Source organism: Ascaphus truei, chromosome 4 (genome assembly GCF_040206685.1).
Source record: "Ascaphus truei isolate aAscTru1 chromosome 4, aAscTru1.hap1, whole genome shotgun sequence".
Taxonomy (NCBI): domain Eukaryota; kingdom Metazoa; phylum Chordata; class Amphibia; order Anura; family Ascaphidae; genus Ascaphus; species Ascaphus truei.
The window spans coordinates 282,577,414-282,591,246 of NC_134486.1; the positions used below are offsets into that span (position 1 = coordinate 282,577,414).

Sequence of the window (13,833 nt, forward strand, 5' to 3'; positions counted from 1 at the left end):
CCAGGAGGCAGAGCTCAACGAAGATTAGCTCATCAAGCTTCTACAGCAAGACAGACTGAATCCAAGACTGGAGTTGCTACGTACATCCAAACATGACAAATACAGGCATAGAGTCTCTCCTCCTTCCCCCTTCAAACTCTGATCTCTCTCCTGTAGTTTAGGGTTGAGATTAGAGCTTATTGGGCATGAGGAGGGACACCAATTTTAAAAAAAAATGAACCCCCAATGTGCCACCCATGTTGCATGTATTGTGTGTGTGTGTGTGTGTGTGTGTGTGTGTGTGTGTGTGTGTGTGTGTGTGTGTGTGTGTGTGTGTGTGTGTGTGTGTGTGTGTGTGTGTGTGTGTGTGTGTGTGTGTGTGTGTGTGTGTGTGTGTCAAGGGAGACCAGTACTTTTAACACCTTTTACCTTCCGGGATCCATTCACTAGGCAGGACAAGGTAGTGGAAAAAAAGTGGGTTTATTCTGGTAAAACCAGCAGACATACAATGAAACAAAAAATACAGATAATGCACGCTTACTAGTGGTCTGGGGGGAGTCTCCAGCCTCACCAGGTGCAGGGCGTCTATTTCAGAAGGCTTACCCTGTCCACTCCATGTCCAGGAGCACCACAGTACTCTTTTCAGGAGAGCTACCTGGCTCTCCCCGCTGGCTGGATCTTCGTTGATTTGTGGAACTTGGCCGCGACTATAGAACTTGTCCTCAGCTAGGCCAGGCTTCTCCAGCAACTCCATGCCAAGTGCTTTTTTATTCCAAGCAAAGCACTTTTGAAAAGCCCGCCAGTGCTTCACTGGACAAAGTCCCAAAGTTGTCTGGTTCTCTGATCGGGCAGTCCCCTTACATAGACATGCTGTCCTATGTTTAGCCTGGAAGAGGGACTGGCGACCAATCAGAGGATGGATCCTAACTGTGGCAGCCAACCATAAGCTGGAGACTCATCTTTCTGCATGCATCAGAGGAAGAGGTGTGTCGAGGGGCTCAGGTAGCTGGCAAGCGGGAAATTCAAACTGGTCAATGGGAACCATGCATATGAGCAATGGCTCCCCAATGCCAGCCCCATACCTCCCGCTGGGTAGGCTCCACCAGGTCTGGGAGAACAAAGAGTCTCCCCCCCAGGGAGCCTTTGTCTCCGAACCTGGTACTCTGCCCTTCCCCACTCACCAATCGGCCCAACACCTCTCGACTTCCATTCTCCCCTTTGTTCCAACATCCCTATGCAGACATCACAAACAAACCTAGTTGGCGCTCTAATACTCTAACCAGTGCAAGTGAATACTAATTATAAACAAGTGAGTGTAAAATAAATAAATGGAAGTGCAAGGTGATAAAGCAATACAATCATGTGCAGTGCAAAGGTACAAAAAACACACTCAAACCCTTGGAAGGACTGTTTCAAGGTCCAAGAACGAACATGAGCAAAGAAGAACCAGGGGAGCGATGGTACCTTAAAAAAGAAAAAAACTACATAGTGCAATACTGTTTCAATATGACACAAATAGTGAGACTCCCAAGTGACTACTAATAAAGCTGGATTGAGGCTGGAATAAGCAATGTCCAACAGGGTATAGGGTCACAGGCTGGAGCCAGTAGGATGAGGTGCAATCTCAAAGGAGAGAGACACACACAGAGCCAAGATAAAAAATAAAAAATACGATTTATCCACAAACAATAAAAATGAAGGCTTACAAGATCCCAATGGGATAACAACATAGAAGGTAAGGTGATCTCAGAATCACATCACGCCACCGCTGCAAGCCGCCGTACTGTGTCTCTGCCAGGAGCCGATACGACACTTCCGGTGTTCCGGCCGGTTGGAGATGACGTCTCTCTTCCTCTCAATCGTAGGGTCATGCTCTACGCGTTTCGCCGTTCTGAATGACAGCTTCGTCTCACACACACACACACACACACATATATATATATACATATATATACAGTGTGTGTGTGTGTGTGTGTGTGTGTGTGTGTGTGTGTGTGTGTGTGTGTGTGTGTGTGTGTGTGTGTGTGTGTGTGTGTGTGTGTGTGTGTGTGTGTGCGTGTGTGCGTGTGTGTGTGCGTGTGTGCGTGCACACGCACGCACGCGCGCACACACACGTTATGGTGGGTAAAAAAGTGACAAAAACCCTTCACAGTAAAGTATGTAGCAACTGTAAATATTACTGTATGTTCATTTGCATGTCTTAGACAGGTCTGCAACCCTGTCTTTCACCATTATCGCCCAGCACACAGCATTTCCACTGCAGCAAGGGATTCTGGGAAATGACATGCAAATGAGCACCTTTTGTCTCAAGCTCATATTACACAAGCAAATCCTCAAGCCAATGCATACTGCTTTAGACACAGCTTTTAGACAGAGGCTGGGATGAGATGCAAAGCCAGTAAACTCACTCACAGACATATTTCAACCTTGATGTCTCAACCTTCATTTCCCAGAATCCCTTGCTGCAGTGGAAACGCTGTGTGCTGGGCGATAATGGTGAAAGACAGGGTTGCAGACCTGTCTAAGACATGCAAATGAACATACAGTAATATTTACAGTTGCTACATACTTTACTGTGGAGGGTTTTTGTCACTTTTTTTACCCACCATAACCTAAATAATTGTGGTGAATACCTACTCTAGTCTCACACCAGCATAGCCAGCAACCAACCTCTCACTGATGATAGGTTGAAACATGTCTGTGAGTGGGTTTACTGGCTTTGCATCTCATTTGCATCTGGATAACATAACAGGATTTACCTGGTCAGTCAGTCCTGGGGAATTGCTGTTCAGTCCTAATTTATGGCCACATATACTTTTGTTGGGGTATTTTTCTGCGAGTGGTAATTTTGCCTTGTTAATGATGGTTTGCACCTTTTACGTTAATTCCTGGAAATTTTAGGTGTAAAAAGTCTTGGTAATTTGGGGTCTGTATTGACAAAAAAAAAGTATGTAAAAATCTATACATATTTAGTGTCAGAGGACAGGGCAATAATATTTAGTATTCATTTTACTGAAGTGAATGAATTTAGAGATATCTGGGATAATATTTAGAAAGTTGGTGTCTTAATACGGTATTTATAGTAAGTAGAATAAGGAAGTTTCTGTATGCGCCTCTTCCATTATAAGGTGTATATCCTCCCATTCATAGTCACGGCTGATTGCACATAGAGGTTTTATTATAAACTGCTGGCTGTTACTTCGGCCACCTTTATTGTGTTTACCTGCTTAGTAGCTACGCTCGTCAGCAATATACTTTCAGAGTCAGCTCAGGACATTAGAGACTCACTCAGTATACTAATTCAGTTGCTGTGCCCAGGACACTATAGACACTATGGGCCTCATGCAGTAAGCGACGATTATGTGAAATCGGCAAGCTTATCGATTAGTCATGTTATTGGCGTTTTTCCCTCTCCGTATGCAGTAAGTGCCGAATACATTCAAAATCAACCCGAAAACAAATCCGCCCACTCTCACGATGATGAGCCGATCACACACAGGTGTATCGGCGTGCGTGGCGGGGTGCTGTTAGGTTGCACAATCACAAATCTTGCTGAATCAGGCGAAACAAGCATGTTTTTGATTGCGCGCCATATTTAAAGGCAACGTGTACTGCTAATCATTCTCTGTGTTGTTGGGAGTGAGAGAGAGAGAGAGACGCACAGAGCTGGACGATTGAACATTTGCATATTGACTGAGAGACTTGTTGTGTATTGGGTGAGCTTTGTCCATTGTTGTTTTGTTTACATCTTTGTCTTGTTTTATATGTGGAAGTGGGTCGTGTGATTGCCTGTACATTTCTTGTCTGTTTTTTGTGAGTGCTGGAAGTATGCCCGCAAAGCGTGGGAAGAGTGATGCTGGTGGGAGTGGGAGTGCTACTCGTGGGAGTACGCGTCGGAGTGAACGTACTGTTCAGGGGAGTGATGTTGCTGGTGCACCGAGTGGTGTTGCTGGGAGTGGGAGTGCTGTTGCTGGGAGTGGGAGTGCTGTTGCTGGGAATGGGAGTGCTGTTGCTGGGAATGGGAGTGCTGTTGCTGGGAATGGGAGTGCTGTTGCTGGGAGTGGGAGTGCTGTTGCTGGGAGTGGGAGTGCTGTTGCTGGGAGTGGGAGTGCTGTTGCTGGGAGTGGGAGTGCTGGTGCTAGGAGTGTGAGTGCTGGTGCTAGGAGTGTGAGTGCTGGTGCTAGGAGTGTGAGTGCTGGTGCTAGGAGTGGGAGTGCTGGTGCTAGGAGTGGGAGTGCTGGTGCTGGGAGTGCTGCTGGTGGCGCAGTTGCTGATGGGGTGGATGGTGGTGGCGTGCTTGCTGGTGGCCAGCTTTTGGAGGCTCTTCCATTGGAAGAAGGAGAGTCCAGTCAGCACCAGCCAAGCTCTGACCCTAAACCTGCTCGGAAAAAACGTGTGGAGAAGCCACGTAATCCTCGCTTCAATGACCAGGAAAATAGGGCTCTTGTCACTGGCATTCTGGAGCACTATGACAGTATATATGGACATTTAGTAGGTAAGTGTAACTTTACATTTATTATTCAAATACATGTGATCCTAGGTCATCTGAGTTTTGTTCATATGCAAATATGGGTACACAATATCTTTCTATGTTCATTAGTGTGGAAACACAGCTTTTTATCATGCCTTACAAGGACAAATAAACACAGGCGGTCAATTTGCCAGAACTGCATACAATATGAATGCAAGCTTGCTTACATGTATAGGTTTAGTAGTGAATGCTCATGTGCTGCACATATTACACATAAAACAGCATGTTTGCTATCACTTGGAACAGCTAGCAGTGTAGGAAACTGGTGCTTATATTATTATTCATTTACCTCATATCTTTTATATGTTTTTCAAGGGCGGACAAGTGCAGCAAGCAAAAAAGAAATGTGGGACACAATAGTCATTGGTGTCAATGCCTGTGGGAATCGTGTCAGGGACAAGTATCATTGTCGGAAAAGATTTGATGATATTAGGTCCAAATTGAAAAAGAAAATACAAGACCAACGCGTGCATGCTACTGGCACTGGAGGTGGGCCCACACCACAACGTCTCATATTGACTCCATTGGAGGAGCTGCTTCGGCCAAAATTACTTACCGTCGTCGTGGAAGGCTTGGCTGGTGACCGTGACATTGGAATTTATCCGTCACAATTTCCAGCAGGTGATAAATATTACTGTACTAGGCGTGTCGTTGCTTACAGTTATTTTGCATAGTTACACTGCTTTTTATACTGTCTTCACAATATAAGCATACCTGCATCTATATATGTATATGTCTGATTCTGTATATATATATCTCAAAATAGACATATATGTAGTAGTCCTACTAAAAGCAGTAACTAATATAGCACGTGCCATTGCGTGCTCATTTACATGTGAATTCCCAAAATGCATAGCTGCAGTGGAAGCAATTGATGGTGGGCGAAGATGGGGAACAACAGGGTAGTACACGTGTAACACATGTTCATGAGAAATTATTAGTAGCTACAGGTACAGAACAGAAATATGTATCATATTATTGTGTATTTTATTGATTTTACTCCGACAAACATGACATTACTGCCTATTTTAAGCATGCATCAAAGAAATTGCATGTAACGGCCTACAAACATCACTGGCACTAACACATCTATAGTTGCTTAAGAAAAGGTCCATTTTTGCTTTATGTCATATACAGACAGCATAATGAGGCACACGTATCATATGTTATGTCATTGTTTTCATAACTTAAACACTGCAGATGACTACTTAGCTCATCTACCATTGTGTTAAAGCAGCTGCAATTAATATCTCATCACAGCATACACTTCAACAGAGGGGGTGGGGTTCAGCACACACACTAATTACAGCCTCATTTCACGGTCAACTTAGTTCACACCATTTGCACCTGTTTCAAGTCATTGAAAGGTGTGGCTGATTAGGCTTTTTGGGGAAGGGAATACCTTTCTTACAACCTGAATAGCACAACTGAAGTTAATCACACTCATTGGAAAGCTTAACTCTAGCTACTAAATGCCCCAACAACTCATTACTTATCAAAGCGTACGTCACACATTAGTTCACTCATATCTATAGTTGAACTACTATGAAAGACACATTATCACACACTGCATGTGTTGTCTTGTTGAGTCACAGCCACATTCAGGTGTGCCACATCTTCGATTAATGTACCACACATATCCTCTACCAAAAATAACACTTTTTGCAATATGACCACCTTCATGATAACTATCATGAGATGACCATTCACAATGGTTATGTACATTATGATACTGATATCACTACACAACATATGATTTTTATGTACTCATTTAATCTATTTATCCTCACGCATTACTGCAGAAACATAGTATGTTGTATGTTAGGGAACTCAAAACTTCTAAGTACACAGGCATGTACATTGTTATTACAACTATTTATGTTCACTTTCACACACACATTTTCGGTTAAGGAACTGATGTTGTTAGTTAATCATAAATACAGAACATACAATAAGTGTTTGTTCAATATTTACACATGTAAATGTAAAACTTATGTTATTGTTATATATAGTTGCCCCTGGAGGACATGTGTCACCTGAGATGGAACAAGTGTCTTCACCTGGGTCAGCCAGCTCAACACTACTAGAAGGTGAGTGTATCATTTGCTGGCCATATAATATGTGCTCTTCTATATGTTATGTTGTCATGTGCATTATTTGTTTTGCACATCTTCTTTAAATAGGATTACTTAGTGTCAGTGAAAATTAAGTGTAAGGCAACATGTATTGTGTTAGTGATGTTAATTATCATGTAGGACTTCTGAGTTTAGAGCAACTTTTCATTCATTCATATTTCATACTGAGTCCAAACATTATTCGTAAGTCAAGGTAGTTTTTAATGAGGTTATAAAACGTATGCTAACATGTTAGGTGTTACTTAGGACACAGTACAATTACATAGTAACACAGCATACATTAACATGCCATTTAATAATGTGTACATTTCTTTTTAGAACATCATGGTGATGAGGATGATGAGTATGATGAGGATGACGCCACAGAAGAGACTGAAATACAATCATGTGACCATGAAGAGGTGCCAATAGAAACTGTTGTACCGCCAAATCGTCCATCAACTTCCACATACGATGCAATTGTAGCTTCAGAGGGAAAAATAGTGGACGCAGAAAATCGTCGCCATTCAGACATGATGACAGTGCTGGAAAGGATGATTGGACTGCAGGAAGAAACAGTATCACAATTGGCACATCTCCACAGAGTCTTCATTGAAGTGCCTAAACAGTTGCAAAAAATCAACACCTCATTCGAAGCATTAGTTGTTCAGCAAACACAAGCTAATTACTGGAGAAGGACTAATGTACCACAATTCAACACCTCCCAGCCAGGATCTGTTCATGCAGGTCAGTTTTCACCACATTCATCTGATATTCATTCACCAGGCCCAAATGTTACCGGTCAAGTAGCAGACATTGCTGTGCAGGTTCCTGACGACATACTACCACTGCCATCTGTACAAAATCAGCAGCTGACACCTACAAAGGAGCCCACAAAAACAAAATACAAGCAGTTACTACTGACCAGTTTTTGGTCAAAAACAACAAAAGACACACATGAAACAGACCAACCATCACTTGTGCAGTGTCTACCAACTTGCTCACATGTGTCACTGGGCACAAGCCCTGTCCGTGAACAGTCACTACCCAAAAGCCCTGTAGGTGAGTCGCTGCCCAAAAGCCCTGTAGGTGAATCACTGCCCACAAGCCCTGTAGGTGAGTCACTGGCCACAAGCCATGTAGGTGAGTCACTGGCCACAAGCCCTGTAGGTGAATCACTGCCCACAAGCCCTGTAGGTGAGTCACTGGCCACAAGCCCTGTAGGTGAATCACTGCCCACAAGCCCTGTAGGTGAGTCACTGGCCACAAGCCCTGTAGGTGAACAGTCACTGGCCACAAGCCCTGCCCGTGAAGTGCCAGAGGCCACTCAAAGTGGCTCTGTTGTGCCTAAAGTTGGTGGCAAAAGAAAAAGGAAAATTCAAGAGACAACAAGCAGGCCTGTTACTCGCTCGCAAAAGGAACAAAAAAAATAAATGTTATAATTCAGAAAATATGTCTTTGGCCTTGTTTTGTTGACTTCACATTATCTAATTACTATTGTATGTATGCTTAAGACTGTGTTGTTTCCAAACTTTCAACTATGTTCTTGTACACGTGAAGTTTTGGAAATGTTAACACTCATAATTAATTGTGTTATAAATATTTATGTTGTAATCGTCTGTTCAGTAATGGTCCACCAGGAGCCAGTTGCTAAGTTTAGAGAAGCTGCCATTGACTTTGCAGCAAAACATTGCATTTGGGTGTGTTAATTGATGTAAGAATTGCATATGCATATTAGTCACATGCAATTATTAAAACACCTAAGTAAGTGCAAACATCTTTCTTGTACGTGTACAGCAGGATTATGTGTAAATTATTACTTACCTTTGCCTTGCTTGGCCATTGTAATTTTGTCCTTTAATCAGTTGTGTGTTCGTTTCTATAACATCTCAGAATGTATAATAATATATATACACACACACACACACACACACACACACACACACACTGAGTGAGTGTGAGTGTGAGTGTGTGTATATATATATATATATATGTATATATGTGTATATATATATGTATATATGTGTATATATATATGTATATATGTGTATATATATATGTATATATGTGTATATATATATGTATATATGTGTATATATATATGTATATATGTGTATATATATATGTATATATGTGTATATATATATATATATATATATATATATGTATATATGTGTGTATATATATATATATATATATATATATATATATATATATATATATATATATATATATAGTACTATATAAACTGGTATACACAAACTAATACACTTCATGCTTCCTTGTGAAAGCACACTATTTTAATAATACAGGCCTAATGTTTGAGAAATATCCTAAGTATGAGACTCTAACAGTATTGTGCTTAAACAAATGTTTATTACTTAATTCAATCATGTTTCTCACCATTTAAATAGGTTTCATACAAGGTATACTTAATGCCATCAATGTTGTGTGTACTCCTGCAATATAAAAAAAAAAAAAATATTATATATAAATATATATATATTTTTATAAGAGATATATTTATATATATATATATATATATATATATATATATATATACACACGTATTTAAACTCATGCAGACAGGGAGTTAACCAGACTTTCACATACACACAGAAATGTAAGCGGGGAAAAAACATTTCTTTTTGCAGGTGTGTTTTTACTGATATGCCTGGCTAAGAAATATTTTCACACACTGGTCTTTGTTAGTTTTCAAAAAAACACTATGTGAACGCATTCACAGTCTAGGGATGTTTTTCACAAACGAGATAAAAGAAGGAGAAATGTTTCTCCCACAGTCCCATATCACGAACCACAACTGTTAACCCAATTAGACAAACAAATCCAATTGGCGTTTGAAATAAGGAGTCAAAGTAGTTACTTTTGTTGACCTTGACAAGGAAAAACAGGAGTTTGTTAGCCATTCAGCACATTCATTTTGATGAGCAAATAACACAGACCTGCACACAGCTTTTGTGCTACTCAGACATGGCTGATGAATTCGTTAACAATATTAATCCCCTTTTAGGGTATAAGTACATGATCTGTGAAGCCATCTTGAACAGTCGCGGACAGAAAGCAAGCACACGCCAAATCGATGATTTCATTCGAGCAAAATATCCTTATTACCAAGACCGTAAGCATGCACGGAATTTTAATTCCTCAATAAGATTCACTTTATCAAGTAATGACTTTTTTGAACGTGACCAGGATAAGCTACAACACACCTATGGTTTCTGGAAGATTGCCCCGGAAAAACAATTTATCCTGAAAGACGGCACTTATATTGTCGTGAAAGGCATATTTATTCCTAATGGCAATAGCAATGTATCCGCTACTACTGATCCGTTTGAATCGATACGTGCTGCAATATCTGCAGCCTCCATTCCTGAAACCCACATTGTACAAGAACAAAAGTACTATGATTATGTACCAAGCCTTTCAGCTGAAATTGCATTGGAATGGGAACCGGAAGAAATGAACCTACCTCCCGACCAATTATTTGAAGAAAGCAGTGGCGATTCCTATGAGCGCATCCTGGAGGAGATATGTGCCATACTGGATTCAGCGGTTGGGTTAAGCGTGGATGAAAATGGCTTGCATTTCTGGAGCGACCAGTTGCAGCCAGGCGAAGAGTTAATTCTAGAAGAATGGTAAATATAACAATCGTTATGCGTTGACTCTGCGTTTAAATTTTTTTTTTTTTTGTAACCACCATTTTCACTTTCAATGCGTGGATACAGCGTAACATTGCAGACTGCATAACATGTAGCGATCACAAACAAATTGTTTCCTAATACAATATAGTAGGACCTGAAAGAGTAGTACACATTGCTGACGGAATAAATATACGTACTTTCCTATCCCTTTAAACATATTAGCAACATTTTACCATTACTCTAACACATACCTGTTTTGTTATCATGCAACATCTACAACATTGAAAACCGGGTCCACCACGTATGACGTGGGACCCTTGTCATGGGCCAAGGCGTCCTTAAAAAGGATTAGTGATGTAAGTCCCGCCCCCAAGCGACGTGCGCGCCTCAAAGCCTATTGGCTGTCATGTTTTGTTATAGTAACGGTAACTGCAGTGTGTGATGCGTGCGGCTCAGTGTTTGTAGGCGTACCCTGGGCGTTAGCCGAATGTTAATTGAGTGGGAGGAGTGTTAGCGTGCGTTTCACGCTGGCTTAACATGACGTCACACGTATTGCATTTGCGCATTGTGTTATCGGCCGTGCTTTCTGTTCAAACACGTCTGTTTAAAAAGAATACAGATGTACTCGTTTAGAACGAATGTAGTTTCGTCTTCATTGTATTTGAAATAAAGATGTTATGTTTACTGGTATTTTCAACATGTATTGAACGCACAACGTACGCTTTGTTTTGCGCATGCGCTAACAGTTAGTGGAGCCAAGCGTGAAGTGCGTGCGCACACAAAGATGTGCGCGCACATCTTTCAGTATACAGGCAACGTTCACTTCTTATACATAGTTATGCCTGCTACAAATTTAAAGAAACATTACATACTGATGAACAGTTTTACTTCTAACATATAAGTGACTGACGTGTGTATCTACACAATCATATAGAGCTGCGTAACGCGTTGTCACGGATGCATATCTAGTAAGGTGCCATCTTTGACCATCATGTGTTTGCTGTATTTCAGAGATGTCGGGGAAGATACAATCGGATCAATGTATGATTTCAGAAGAGTCTACCTTTATATGAGATGATTGTGAGGAGGAGCCACCGACTACTATACTACATATGGAACTAATTTTATATTGCTTGCAGCGCTTATTAACAAACAATTAAAAATGTGATACCCTTATGCCTATATTGCATAAGCACTTAATTAACATAATGATGTTGCAAAAGAGTGCCTCATGAATTTTTATTGAGTGTTCTTTAATGACTACTAACATTTTATGACATGGTGTGTTTTATATATAACAACCATTCCCACTCTGCTAACACATTTGTGTATTCTAATATGTAATGGAACGTATGACTGTCGAAACTATGTAACAATAATAATAATAATATGAGCATGTTCATGTATAGGGCTGCTAGTTGTACGCAGCGATTTACAGACACATGTTTCAGCCTGAGGTCCCTGGCCCGTGGAACGTACAAATGTTTTTTTGCCGCATGAGGCACAGGGAGATAAAGTGACTTGGCCAAGGTCACAAGGAGCCCACACCGGGAATTGAACCAGACTCCCCTGCTTCAAACTATCAGTTCCAGTGTGTGTCTTTACTCAGTGAGCCACTCCTTCTCCCAATGTAAAGGACACTTACAACCAAGTAGCCATTTATTTTTAAAATCTCTTGTTACATGGGTATGTAGATAAAATGGTTTGGGACTGTAGCAAATAATGTTACTGGCCAGATGTTATGGTCCCCTCCAATGCATGATGTTCTGAATATGACATCACCATCATGTTATGAAGTACGTTTCTGTGTATATTTCATTAACCTAACTAACTATAGTTTACTGTGTTTATTAATCGTTTAGAAATACATAGTATAGTCAATATGATGATATAAGCTACCATAATAAAGCTGGTGTTATCATTTGTCGGTGTTATACATGGATCCTACACCAATTGATAGAGACACAAACAGTTGTCTTAAAAAGTGTGTCTATGCTAGTGATGAATGTGCTCCCGTAAGTAAACAAATAAGTACAGTTATCCCCTTTTCTCCAACCACCTCTATATTACATTAATGGAAATTATAAGGAAACATACATAAAATGTGATGAAATGTGAGTAATCATTTTGTAATACAATGCACATGAAAGCTCAAGAGTAGCTAAATGCATATACATGATACAGAAAGTACATATATGTAACATTTGTGTTTAAACCAATATGTTGGGTTTTTAGTTCCAATAATTATAGGAAGATTGAGGTAGCCACATCTTATGAGAGATGTCAGCAAATATACATACCATGATCAGTCATACTGGAGATATACCTATAATGCAAAGGAACAATATATAAATTGCAAACATTGACATGCCATCTTCAGTACCGTAAACAACACAGCAAAGTGTGTATTTGGTGTTAAATGTACAACACCATGTATATTTCATGACATTCAAAATGTAAATCAGCCTGGTGTACACATCATCTGGATGTACATGTTACACTGCACCAATAACATTGTATGTAAGCATACTAGAAGCATGAATGATTATGGGCATAATATGTGTTTTGTCTTAGCATAAGGAATAACACAATGCTAAAATATTATTGCTTTGTTACCCAAGTTGTATTCACATACACACAACTAAAGTACAATTGAAGAGGGATTATATAACCTGTGCAACAATAACATACCGGTGCCACATCCCTTTGTGCACACAGCAGAGAAAAGAAAGGTGTGCAACCCATATTCATCTGTGTCCTAACAGAAGGTTATATAAAGAAACATTATTGTTAATATAACATAATTAAACTATAAAAGTAGTACTAGGAACATATGAGTTTGTACTTACAAGAAAAAAATGAATTGATGAGATTCTGTCGTGTCTGGCCACCACTGGCTGTTTGTTCATTTTCAGCAGCTACATGGGTGGGATGCTCGTCTACCAAAGCCTCAGCTAGGTCTGACTGTACATTGTGCCTGAGTGCAACATTGTGCAAAATGCAACAGGCAAGGATAATATCAGACACTTTTTGAGGCTTGTATAGAAGAGCCCCACCAGTTCTGTCCAGACACCTAAACCTGGTCTTGAGTAGGCCAAATGTCCTCTCTATAACAGATCTTGTAGATATATGGGCTGCATTGTACCTGTCCTCTGCTTCAGTTTGAGGGTTTAGCACCGGAGTCAAGAGCCACGGCCTAATTCCGTATCCTGAGTCACCTATAATGAATGGAGCACACATAAGCTGACATTAGTGATCAAATTGTACAATGCCAACATTCCTAAATCAACATGTGTTTTGTGTTAGAACATGTAAATATGTACTCACCCAGCAGCCAACCAGGTTCAAAATGTCCCTCTTCGAACGCATGGAAGACTGAAGAGTTCCTCAGGATAGAGGAATCGTGACTGGAACCAGGGAATTTGGGTACCACATGCATTATCCTCATCGTCGCATCACATACCACCTGTACATTGAGTGAATGGTAGTGCTTCCGATTGCGGTACACATGCTCACTCTGACTAGGTGCAATCAAAGCAACATGTGT

At 40.5% G+C, this 13,833-nt stretch overlaps 1 long non-coding RNA gene across 1 annotated transcript; it reads right to left on the bottom strand.

Moving 5' to 3' along the window:
* Window positions 1–6,862: 6,862 nt before the first annotated feature.
* LOC142492083 (uncharacterized) lies at window positions 6,863–10,239 on the bottom strand. Its single transcript, XR_012800720.1, has 4 exons — window positions 10,115–10,239; window positions 9,028–9,083; window positions 7,346–7,503; window positions 6,863–7,245 (listed from the first exon to the last, which is right to left on the bottom strand). It is a non-coding gene; the product is annotated as an uncharacterized LOC142492083 (long non-coding RNA).
* Between the last annotated feature and the right edge of the window lie 3,594 nt (window positions 10,240–13,833).